Raw genomic sequence first — 13765 nt, 5'->3', positions numbered from 1 at the left:
GATCCTATGCGGCCACTCTCGTGGAGGCCAAGAGAACCCTCTCCACTACTTTGAAAGCTGAGGGCGAATGAGACTCCGAGGGCAACTTCATCAGGGCTGAAGCCAGAGACATTGAAACTCGATGAACCCCCGCCACTCCAGGTGCTGAGGGGAAGGGACAGCTCTGAAAGCCTGGCAGCTGATGCCAACCCCTCAAACACAATGCCAAAGCTATCGCTCTGAGAGTCAGTCAGTCCCAAAGACACTGGGCCCGAACTACTCAAGGTGACAGTCGGTGTTGAAGAACAGGTACCTATCAGTGCCAATGTGTTGAAACTCTGGATCCTTGTACTCGAGGGCTCATACCAAAGGACAGATCAGAGAAGAAGAAATTAGCAAGAATGCAGGCTGAGCACTCATGGCTCCAGCAGGAGCCAGGGCTGGCAATACTCCCAACTGAATCTGCACCGCCAACAACTTCATCAACCTGTCCACCTCAAACTCTGAAAGGCTCCAGGAGGACCTGGCAGAAGAGGCTGTCAACCCCGGCCTGGAGGCCTTGGCAAAGCGAAAATGGGAGACTCATGCATCAGACCCGTCGGCTCTGGTGAAAAACGTGGAGATCAGAGCCGAGGGGAAGAAGTTGAAGTAGAAGGGCAGCTTTTAGATGGCGGTCCTCCTGCAGGAACAGAGGTTCTGTATGTAGATCGCTTCCTCTTATCCTTTTCCTTGCCCTTATCAATAACCTTCTTGCCGGGGGTTTTAGCCCCAGAAGAAGACTCTGCCAAAGGGGGAGCAGAGGAAGGGAGAAGGGCCCTGAGGATTAACTTATTCATTCTGTCTATAAGCGCATGCTGATTAAAGCCCGCACATATAGAGCAGGAGTAATCTAAGTGAGCAGCATCCAGGCAAATCATGCACAGTGTGGGCATCAGAGGGTGGAATTTTATGCCCGCACTTTGTGCACTTCTTAAAACCTGCTGGCTGAAGTTCAGCCATGTCAAGACCCAATAACTCCAAAAAGAGAGTACTGAGAAGAGGGAAGAAGAGAAAGACACTACTTCTACTAGTGAGAGAGAGAGAAACCTGGCTACTACACCAAGTAAAACTTCAAAATATATAGCTTCATAGATTCATAGATTAATACTAAGCTAACTGCCCTTGTGAACCATTTTAAGCCTAGTCAATTATCCCTTGTGAGACTCAAACCCTGCACCTTGTGTTTGTAAGGCAAACACTTTAACCATTAGGCCATCCTCCCAGTGTGTGTGTGTGTGTGTGTGTGTGTGTGTGTGTGTGTGTGTGTGTGTGTGTGTGTGTGTGTGTGTGTGTGTGTGTATAAATATATCCAACTAACGAGAGGCAAAGAAGAGAATAACATATAGAAAAATATGCACTTGCACCACCAAAGCTTTGACAAGAAATTCCCTGGAGGGAGCTCAGGAATGGACCCCGTGGCTGTTCGGAAGAGTGGCAAACGAGATCTGAGGGGTGGAGGGAGAGTGGGGCATTATGGGTATGAGAGGAGGAGCTCAGTTTTTGACTACAAGGCTGGAGTATCTGGCCAAGTCGGATCTGAGAACAGATCCAAGATCCACAGGTTGAAGACAAAATGAAGACAACTTCAGATCATTGGCTCCCTTATTATCTTCTCTTTCTTCCAGAAGTCAGAAACCAAAAGGTAAGGGGTTGGAAGGAGGGGAGTTGAGGGAGAATGAAAATGGAAAACACAATCTGATGTCAATTTTCCTTTATTCTTCAACAAGTGGGACAGAGTCCCCAGCTACCTGAATCCCAGGAGGACTCTAAGGAAGGACATTACTAAGCACTACTGCTAGACCAGATCCAATTTGCAATGAATAATAAAGGTATGAGGATTAGCTCAAGTTGCAGCCACACAGATATTGCCCACAGAAGACCTGGATAAAAATACTGATGAAATTGCCATGGACCTGCTTGAACAGGCTCTTAAAGGTTTTGACAAGGACAAACCTAACTTGTTGTAGACAAAGAAAATGCAATCCGTTAATTATTTGGCCAGAGTTACTTTGGTACTTTGGTAACAGGTTCACTCAATTCTGATTCCACAAAAGAAACAAATAATTGATTTGTTCTTCTCAATTTTTTTGTTCTATGCAAATAGAAATATAACTGTCTGTAAACATCCAACAAATGCAACATGTATTTTCCTTTGTTTGTGAAATTTGGAAAGAAAACTGGAAGATTAATAGATTGATTGATGTTGGATTCTGACACCACCGTAGAAAGGAAGGATGGGTTGGTTCGTAACACTACCCTATCTTTACTGAAAATTAAATAAGGAGGCTTAGAAGATAGTACTTGAAGTTCAGAAACTCTTCAAGCAGAGTTTATAGCTACTAAAAGATGGTTTTCCAGGTTAAAAATTTTAGTGGTTGGGGCTTAGTTTTTTATGCAAATTATGTAGTCAAATATTTCAGATCTAGAGATGACTTAATATTTTTGTGTGAAGGTGGAGGGACATTAATTAAAGATTTTGTACATGATCTACAGGAAAATGGCTTTGATATAAAGTTTGATGGTTTGAAATTTGGTAGAAAAGTAACTTTTTTGAATATGGAAGTAGAAGTTATACAAGGAGGGGGAATATATACTAGGGTTCATAGGAAGTTTACAAATACTAACCATTTTTTAGATGGCAATAGTTGCCATCCGTCACACTTGATAGATTTGCTACCATATAGCGAATTATTGCAAATTTTTAGGCTTTGTAATGAAGAGAATGTATTGTTTGAGAAATTATACAAAACTTGTAGTCAATTTAAATAGCGTGGTTATGACATTCGCACTATTGAAAAAGTGTATAGGTTATTTGGTAGGGGTCTATATTCATAGATTCATAGGTTCATAGGTTGATACTAGGCTAACAGCCCTAGGGCCTGTACAAGCCTAGCCATAAAAATTCCCTGGCTATTTTCTTTCCACAATATTTACTTCCCTGGACCCCTGTCTAGCAGGGCGAGACTGACGTGATCCCCGAGGTAAATTTCCATAGGTATATTTTATATATATATATATATATATATATATATATATATATATATATATATATATATATATATATAATATTATATTATATTATCGAAGAGGCATTACATCAAATGTCTCTTCATCGACAGTTAAAGACCGAACTGCCAATTATGCGAACGGCCGAATCAGCAATTTTTTTCCTACGGAAAAAAAATCGCTTGGCCATCAGCATAAATTTGCCCCTTTCCCCACTGCAGTGCGATCCCGGAGTTGGTATATTTAGTTGGGGGGGGGTGGAGGGCAAAGTCAAACACTGGGGGGTGGGGAGGGGGCGAAGCCCCCCACTCTGAGTTTTTTTTTTTAGTGATATTTTGTTTCTGGCCGGATCAGAAAAAAATCGCTGATTCGGCCATTTGCATAATTCGCGGTTCGCTCTTTTAGTGTCGATGAAGAAGCATTCGTTGTAATGCCTCTTTGATAATATAATATAGACCCTTTGGTAGTAATCAAAATTCTAATAAATGTAATAATGTAATTAATTATAGAGAATATTTGAGTTATAATAGAACAGTTGGGAATAAAGATAAGAGAATATATTTTGTCACTATGTATAATGTGATGATGGATAAAATTTTTGATGTTGTCAAATTTTATTGGGGTTCTTTGTTGAATGACAGAACCCCAAGAAATTTTTTACCTAATAAGCCTTCTCTTTCTTTGAAAAGGGGCCGCAGTATAAAGGATATGGTTGTCCGTAGTTATTTTTCAACCCCTAATGCTGAACTGCTGTTAGCACCTAAGAACATTTTTGGTACTTTGCCTTGTGGCAATTGCTCAGTCTGCAAACACATTGTAAGGATTTTTGATAAGATTAATAATGTTCGTTATGTTTCTAAGAATGTTTTTAATTGTAACACTGAAGGCGTTATTTATGCCCTGAGATGTTCCTGTGATCACTTTTATACTGGTGAAACTAAAAGAACTTTCTTTTACGGTTAGATTACAGGAACACCTCAGAGATATTAAGAATAAGAAAGAAGAAAGCTCCATAGCAACTCACTTTATATTACATCATGGGGGGGGCATTTTTTTAAAAGGTAATATTTTGAACAAGATGGAAGGCTATAATAGTTTTGAACTGAAAAGAAAATTATTGCACAAAGAAACACTTTTTATTTTAGAATATGGTACTTTGGTACCTACTGGTTTGAACTTGGAATGTAATTGGAAAGTACTGTTGTAATTTATTAGGTCTGAATTTCTATTGGATGTGTTTTTAATTGCTTAATTGGTGTTTATTGATGTTAATATATAAAGATGTATTTCTTAAAGTTCTTTATCTCTTTAAAGTCTTTTTGTCCGAGGCACTAGAGAGTGTGAATAAAGTCATTTTACCTAGAAGGGCACTGGTCTTTTTTGGTTGTGTTCTAACTCTGAACATATAGTGACCGTCTCCCAACCAAAAGCACGAGTATCTTTGGGATCGTATTTTCATCTGGATGTGATAGTATGCATCTTGAAGATCGACTAAGCACATCCTTGTACATAAAGGACAGGATGTACTGAACTGTGACCATTTGGATCTTTGACGTAAACACAAATTGGTTCAGGTTGCTTAGATCCAAAATTGTGCTCAGGTTTCCTGTCTTTTGTGCCACTAAAAAAGAACCTTGAGTAAGTTGCGAATCATCTTCGGTCTGGATGACCCATAGCTAACAATACTGAAAAAAGGAAGAAAAGGCAACCCCCCCCTTTTTTTGTTTTTATATATTAGTTAACTACCAGCAATGGCAGGAAGAGTTCCCTATAAAGGATAGGAAGAAAAAGAACATAAAGGAAAGACTGGTGCCTGTAGATCACTGTGTGTATTGTGGGTTCAGGCACCTAGGCAGCGAGACAGTTCCCTGTGGTACATTTGGCTGGGGACACATGGCTGAAGTGACATTCAGTTGCAGAGAAATATGACTGTTTGCAAATTCCCTGTGGGCAAAGAGAAACACACACTGCCATGCTCACAGCTTTAATAACCAAATGCATCGAGGCAGAAGAAGTAATGAGGGTTGTGCTCAGTGTACAGTACATATTTATGTAACTACAACATGTAGAAGTGTGCTACAGCATGGACAAAATCCTGCAGGTTACTGTAGTCACATTTATGCTCCAGTATGCATTTTAGGTAATGTTCCTGAGACACTGTGAAAGGGATAGGGGCTCACACACACCAATTATAACGGCACTGCCCATTGTGCACTGCATTTTTTCAGCCAGTGACATGCCCTCTGGCCAGCCTGCTGCTGATGCCTGCCATATTGCCTGCTGTCTCATGTTCCCTTGTGGACCATGGACATTGTTTTCCCCCTGTGCATTTGGTTATTGAAGTTGTGGGCATGGCAGCACATTCTTCTTTTTGCCCACAGGGAATTTGCAAACAGCCATATTTCTCTGCAGCCGACTGTCACTTCAGCCATGTGTCTCCAGTCAAATGTACCACAGGGACATGTCTCGCTGCTTAGGTGCCTGAACCCGTGTATTGTACCTAGTCAGCCACTATAGCTAGATAGCACATGTATATAAGTTACTGAGCACGTGCAAGATCAGTGCCATTTTGAACAGTCAGTCACAGTGAATGCAGGCATGAATGGAGATGCACATGTGAGTGTGTCTGAAGTAATGAGTGAGTCAGTTAGCATAAATATATGTTCCATTTACAGCTCCTGATATGTTTATGTACACTAAACAACTTGAACCCATCACAGTGCCTCAATGTCTCATTTGATACATGAGCCATGCGACAGTACCAACAGTAGTAGGTTAATGAGACTACCAAAAAGTTAGAAACACATAAGAAGGTCCTAACGTAAAGAACACCCGAAATACTTGAGAGAGTCGACAAAAAGGAGGGGGAGGACAGCAGAAAAATTAGAACTGAGGTTCTTAATAATTTTTTTTCTAAATAATTTCTATTCACAAAACTTTGTACTAATTGAAACCAAGCTCCTGAGAGAGGATCTGCTTCTATGTGAGATGGAGGCAAATGAAATCTGAGGTATTGTAAGCTGAATGGGGAATTATGGGTAGAGGGAGGAACTTGAGAGTTGGATCTGTAAGTCTGCAGTATGCGGCCAAGTTGGATGCAATGTCAGATCCATGACCCATATGTTGAGGAAGGACAAAAAGGACATCACATCATCTGTTTACCTGAATCCTGTTATCACTGCTTACTTTGTTTTCTACCAAAAATGGAACAGAAGAAATAAAATCCATTGGGCAGTTTGGAAAAGGATGGCTGAAAAATCTTAAGAGATTCCCTGGATCAGCTTGGCCCTTTCATTACACATTTTTTGTCACCTCTGCAGCAGAGGAGCCAAACACTAAAGCTATATCCAAGGGAGAATTTAAAATCTCTGTTTTAACATCATCTGGAAGTTTTGAGAATGCAGCCAAGCAAACCTCTTCAAAATAGTATCAGTGGCCATAGCCCTGGAAAACGTATCAACAGAGACGTATACACACACACTGTAAACAATGAGTAGTGACCTGTGCAACAGAAGAAAATAAATTATTTAAAGAATATTTTCCTCTCTAGAAGAAACTGAATAAAACATTCCTCATTCTTTCACTATTAGTCAGAATCAAAAGCTTTGTACTCACCATAACTTGGCATCTGTATTATCCATTTTCATTTTTCCTCAACAAATGGGTTCTGATCCAATTCTCAGATCCAACTCAGATGCATACTCTGTACTTTGGATCCAACTCTTGAGCTCCTCCCTCTACCCATAAGGCCCGTGTCCATCTTTAATACCTCAGATTGAGTTTGATGCTATAAAGTCCCTATAACTAGACAGAGATGGGACAGATGAAAGAACAGGGCTCAAACCCGGAACTATAATATCCAATAAATAATACAACAGGTTCCTCCAGAATATTTAAGGATGGGGGATGGATGGAAGGAAAGTTGGGGAAGAATTAAAATGGACAACGCAGTTGTCCAGTTATGGTGAGTACATAACTTTTAAATTTGATGCTGTCCTTTTCATTCTTCCTCAACAAATGGGGCAGAGTCCCCAGCTACGATGATCTTGGGTGTACCTCATAGAAGGATATCCAGGAGTACCTCTGAGCCAAAGGCAGGTCTGCTTCTGGATATTAGATCCAATTTGTAATGAGCATCAAAGTTATGCACATTAGACTGTGTGGCTCCTGAGCAAATATCATCAATAGATGTTCTTGACCAAAAAGCAGATGTAGCCATGGATCTAGTTGCATGGGCTTTAAGTGGTTTAAATAGGGGAATGCGTTTTGAGAACAGATCCAAGAAATGCAATCTGTGATCCATTTAGCTAGAGTAACTTTAGAAACTGGATAACCCAGTCTTTTTGGTGATGTGATTTTCTGATTTGCTTTGTCCTGTGTAGATAAAAATGTAATTATCTGGTAGTAGGTACTCTCATTTATTTGAAAAATTTGGAAAGAAGACAGGTAAATGGATGGATTGGTTAATGTTTGATTCAGAAGCTACTTTAGGTAAAAAGAAGGGTTTGTTCATAAAGTAACCGTATCTATGGAAAATAATGTAAGGAGTCTTTGACAAAAGAGCCTGGAGTTCAGAAATCCTTCCAGAAGTAAGAACTAGTAAGAAGACATCTTTTCCACAAAAGAAATTTGAGGTGATTTTTTGCTGACGATTCAAAGGGTTTTAGAGTTAGACCTTGTAGCATGACAGTCAGATCCCAGGGAGGTGAAGGATCCTTTATTGGTGGTCTAAAGAGAAAAATAAGTTTTAGAAATGCTTTACATAACTTAGAAGAAGCCAAATAATCATTTCTGTCTCCTGTATGAAAATTGGAAATGGCTGCCAACTGGAGTTTAATCGTAGAGAAGCTATCTCCTTCTTTAAAAAGGACAGCAGAAACCAGAGCAGAAAAAGAGTCAACATCATTTTTCAATGCCCAAGAAATACCCCACCCTCCACCCCAATTGGGAGGCATCCATAGTCACTGTGGCCACTGGTGTCGGTAAAACAAAAGGTCGGCTTAGATAAATGTCATTCGATTGGATCCACCCCTGGATGTGATGTTTGCAAATCGGAGTAAGCTTGACTTGAAAAGACAGGGGTTGTCGAAGAATAGACCATTGAACAGCTGCAGTCCATTAAAGCACATGCATATAGAAATGTGGTAAAGGCAGTAGGACTATTGCTGCTGCCACAGACCCCATTGCATGAAGAATGAACCTGGCTGTAGAATACGGGTGGGAAAGGATCTGATGAACTTTAGATCTGAGTGTGTCTATGCGATGAGCTGGTAAGGATGCAATTTGTATTGCTATATTCAGATGTGCACCAATAACCTCCAGGCTCTGTACTGGTGTCAACCTTGATTTGGTGTAATTTATTGTTATTCCCAGTGATTGGCAAATCCGGAGCAAATAGTCCCTGGACTATTAAAGGTGGTGCATGGAGGGGGCAGTGAGGAAAGAGTCATCCAGATATGGAAGCACTTGGAATCTTTTGAGTCTCAAATGAGCTGCCACCACTGCCACACATTTGGTGAACACTCTGGGGGCTGTGGTGCATCCAAAGAGCAGGGCTCTGAATTGGTAGTGACTGGTTTCCCAGCCAGAAGCATAACTACCTTCTGGATTTCCTGTTCATCTTTATTTGATAGTACGTATCCTGGAGGTCTACTGAGCACATCCAGTCATCCTTGTCCAGAAAAGGGGAATGGACTGAATCATGTTAATCCAAAACATGGTGTGTTGAACTGAGTTGTTCAGGTTGCTAAGATCCAAAATTGGTCTCCAGTCCCCTGCTTTCTTTGGCAGTAAAAACAACCTCCAGTAAGTTCTGGATTCTGTCTGGTCTGGTGGGACCTCCCGGATGACACTTTTTCTAGCAGCTTTTGTATTAGATTTGTTGCTTCTTCCCTCTGATTGAGTAAAACATCAGGGATTTTCCTTGAGATAGGAGGCAGAAGAGAAAAGGGCATTATATAGCCTCTGGAAATACTCTGTGCCTAAGTATCTTTTGTTATGTCTGGCCAGGCTTTCTGGGGCAGGGATAATAGACCCCCAATTGCCTCCAGAGGCAGGCAATTGGGCCTTATATAGCCTCTGGAAATACTCTGCGCCTAAGTATCTTTTGTTATGTCTGGCCAGGCTTTCTGGGGCAGGGATAATAGACCCCCAATTGCCTCCAGAGGCAGGCAATTGGGCCTCCTTTCAGGACTGCTGGTTGAGCCTGTCCAAAAAAGAATCTCTGGATCCCTGGTTTTGCGGGCCTCCTCTGCTGCTGGGGCAGCGTCAACCATTGGAGTTCCTCCCTCTGCCCCTGGGGTAAGTTCCTCCACATGTGTCCTGGAAAGGACCCTGGGATTTCCTGAAGTGCATCTTTCAACCACTTCATTGATTTCTTGAAAACGATCTCTGAGGGGTCGAAAAATGTATGCCCACTACAGACAGGGTCTTTCCATCCTTCTCACACCTGGATAATGTGTCCTTTACTTTGGGTCAAACAAAGCCATGTCGTCAAAAGGAGCATTGATGAACGAAGACTTGAAGGGCTCTGCAAAATCAAATAAGTGCATCCAGGCATGTCTCCTAATTAAAATGCCTGAACCCACTGCCTTGAGGTTCCTTTGGCTACATGTGAAATAAGCCTCATGGATGAATTTGAAACAGATTGCAGGGTTGCCAACTGAGAAGACATGGATGATTGGACCTCTGCAGATATGGATTTTGAGAGGGTACAGTTCCTTATTCAAATCCCTCTGTAACCTTGTAAACTGTTCCAAATAATTCAACGACCTTACAGCGAAGGTTGCTGAAGCATATACACACTTCCCAAACCTGTTCATTACTCTAGCCTCCATGTTAGGGGGAAGAACAGTGGACCTCTCTTCGGCAAGTTCCTGTTTGGTGGCCACTGCCATGACCATGGCATCAACAGGCACCCCTTTACTCCAAAACTCATTCCCCAAATGTGGTGCCATAATCTTGTCTTGTCTTCTGAGTATGGGATCAACTGTGTCAGGTTCTTTCCACTCCCGCCAACAGACCAACTCAATAAGCTCGTCGGCTGGTGGAGCAACCCAGGAAGTAGACAGGCCAGTACCAAAAGCCTCCATGAATACTGACTCCTTGGATGAAGGGTTGCTGGACATCCAACCACCTCTCTGTTTTAGGATCTCAAGGATGTCTCAAGAAGAGACATCTTCAAGAGATGATTCTGGGGACCCTTCACCTTCACTGAAGTTCGTATTCTCCATGACTGATTCTTGTGGAGAGTCCAAGTGCTTCCTCTTGCACCTCTTCTTCTGAGGGGCCTTTTCAGTGGGATGCTTCGGGGAGGTATCTGAAGAAACTGTAACACCCTGCTGGGAAGGCTAGGGGTCTCGGACTGGCTGTCCCTGTGGCAAAGAGTGATGAGGCTCCAAGCACAAAGACATCAAGGTAGAAGGTTGAAGATCCGAGGGGGGTGGATCCATCCATTCTGCCAGGGCAGAATACACAATCTTCACAACCTCGAAGGCTGAATGCTCTGGAGAAAGAGAAGACCTCAACTCCAAAAAGATAAGCTTTTGGACCATTGTCCTCCCTTGCTCTGAAAGCAATCTCCCCGAGGAGGAAGCCAGAACTGAGCTATCCTCTGCCAAAGCCCCAAAGCACAGAGACAGTTTTGACAACTTCTGAGTCGTCTCCAACACCTCAGATCCAACAGGGAAGCTGTATCTCTGACAGCCCTCCAGATCCGACAGAACTGGAGCACTCAGACTAAGCTTCAGATCCGAAGATACTGCCATCTTCAGATCAGAGCCAGACAGAGCCGGAAGGCTTGAATTCAGCGATTCTGAAACAGTTGAAGGAATCAGAGGAGGAACTTGAAGTGGGGGTATAGTCAAAGGATGGACCTCCTAACCCGAAGGGGTAGGAGCTGATAAAACACCCATTTGACTCTGCGCTGAGAGGATCTTCTGCACCACTCTTTCCACAGCTTCCTCCAACATACTTCTGGAAGAATGAGTCAAAACAACAGAGGGGGACTTGGATCTGTGATGCTTAAAAAGGGGTGGAGGCACCCTTGAAGGCACCAGATCAACTGATGGTGAATATCTTGTCCTGGGAAGAGATATGGGGCTCAAGGCAGTTGGATCCAATAGCTTTTTTGTCAGATCCAAGGTAGTTGGGTTCATCAATTTTTTTTTCTTCTTCAGATCTGAAGGCGAGGAACTTTTAGATCTTATTGGCTCTATCCTATGCCTTTTCCAAGTCGGCTCTGAAACAGGACTGGATGAAGTGGTTGGTTTTGTAGACGAAAGCTTCTACTTCTACTTTTGGGGGGTTGAGGTCCAGATAAAGCCTCTTCAAAAGCAGACGGTAGTAGTCCTTTTAATATAAGCTTATTCTTTTTTGCTACTAAGGCCCTAGGATTGAACCCATGGCAGATTGAACAATCCTCTTGTAAGTGCAAAGGACCAAGGCAGTAAATGCAGATAGTGTCAGCTTCAAGTATAGGTCGTTTGTGCCACCACTTGACACATTCTTTAAACCCAGCAGGTTCTTTGTTTTCTTAAAGAAGAAAAAGCAAGAAGAAAACTACCAGTGGTGGTAATAAAAGACTACACTAAGTGTAGAAAGGAAAGGAAATTACTAGCAATAGTAACTTAAAGAAGTACACACTACAAAATGTAAACTAAAAGTAAAATTACCATCTATGATAACAACAGAAATACAATGTTGTAAAGGGCAAGAGACAAGAAAATATAAGAAATATAGGAGTTTAGAAGTTAATAATTATTGCTTATCTGAGAAAGCTTGAGAGCTAGGTCAACCACGTCTTTCGCAAAAAGCAGCAAACAAGATCTGAGGTAACTTGGGGTTGGTGCATTATGCGTAAGGGAGAGGCTTGAGAGTCCTTGGTTACCGACAGCTTTAGTCACTACTGAGTTGGCTCTGAGAATTGGATCCAAACCCATCAGTTGAGGATAGAATGAAAATTGACATAATCACATTGATACATCCATGTTGTCTCATTTTTGTCTGGTTGAACTTGTGGCTTTTCAGATCTAGTCAGATCCTACCTCATCACCTTATACCAAATAATGGATCTGAGAGCTCTGACTCCTCACTTACTAACAGTTCCCCTCTCCTGCCTGAATTACTTCAGATTGAGTTTGCTGGATGACCTCAGTGGTGATAAACTATGTAAGAAACATAAGGAAGGGGATAATAGAAACCACTATATATGCCAAGCAATACAAAGGGTTAGACAGGGTCCATAGAGGTCTGGTCAATCCCTAGAAATGATAAATGACAATTTGGTAAAGGGAAGGAAGGAGGGAAGATGAACCAGATTAAAATGAGACAACACAGATCTATTGTTATATGGTAAGCACATAACTTTCATATCCGATGTAGTCTATTTTTTTCTGATTCAACATGAGGGACAGATTCCCAAGCTACCCGATAGTGACCCAGGTGGAATCAAGGAAGGACATTCCCGAGTATGGCAGAGCCAAGAGATGTGTGAATCGTAGAACTGCACATCTAACTTATAATGAGATATAAAGGTATGAGTTAAAGACAAAGTCATTGCAGGGCATATGTCACTGATAGGCACACTTTTTGCATATGCTGTTGAAGTTGCAACTGCCCGGGTAGAATGAGCTTTAGGCTTTGTTTGCAAAGACATGCATCTTGACTTATAAATAAATGAAATGCAGTCCACTAACCATTTTGATAGGGTTACTTTAGACAAAGATTGCAAAGTTTTTTCTTGGGAAAGGATATAAACAAATGATCTGATCTTCTGAAACTCTCTGTAAGATGGATATAGAACTTGAGCTGTCTATGGACATCTAAAGTATGCAGAGTATATTTTCCTTTTTTAGCAAAATTTGGAAAGAAGACTAACTGATCAATTTGTTGGTTCAAGTTAGATTAAGAAGCTACTCTGGGAAGAAGCAAACGGTTTGTTTTTAGAGGCACACTGTTCTCGTGAAAGATAAGAAAAGAAGGTTTACAAGACAGTGCTTGTAATTCTGACACACATTTTGCTGATATAATGACAACCAGGAAAATAGTTTTCCATGACATAAATTTTAAATCTACAAATGTTGCAGGCTCAAAGGGTTTCTGGGTTAATGATTGCAGCAAAATAGTAATATCCCAAGGAGGGATCAGACCACAAACTGGGGGCCTCAATAAAAATGTTCCTCTAAGGAAGGCCTTGGTCACTTTGAGGGAAGCAATGAATATACTGTTGTGCCCTATGTGAAAATTTGAAATGGTGGCTATTTGGAATTTAATTGTAGAGTAACTTGAACCAGCTCTAAATAGTTCCGATAGAAACAACAACATTTCAGGTAAGGGTGCTAAAGAAGGGTCTAGTCCCTTTGAAGAGGGCTAATCTTCTTGGTTGAGCCCGTTTTTGAAGATGAGATTATATGGACTACCGGGGAAGAAAACCTTCCATTTCTGGCAAATGTTAAACATGGAGAAACCATGTGGTCAGTTTCAGAGCTTTGAGCTCTGGTCCAGGTAGTCCAGATGGGTGACTGAGGAGATCCAGAAAGGGATCCAGAACCCATGGTGGGTGCCCCATTGAAGCCAAAGACAGGGGAACCATACCTGCCGAGGCCAGAAAGGGCAATGAGAATTACCCTGGTCTTGCATTCCATAGCTTTCTGAATGAACATGGTGATGAGGGGAATTGGTGGAAAGGCATAAAGGAGACCTGGGGTTCAAATATGGACTAAAGCATCTCTCGATGACTGTC

The sequence above is a fragment of the Protopterus annectens genome, chromosome 9.part0, assembly GCF_019279795.1.
Source record: "Protopterus annectens isolate FY-2018-M chromosome 9.part0, PAN1.0, whole genome shotgun sequence".
Taxonomy (NCBI): Eukaryota; Metazoa; Chordata; order Ceratodontiformes; family Protopteridae; genus Protopterus; species Protopterus annectens.
The sequence above is the reverse complement of the archived record's forward strand: the minus strand, read 5'-3'. Positions refer to the sequence as shown.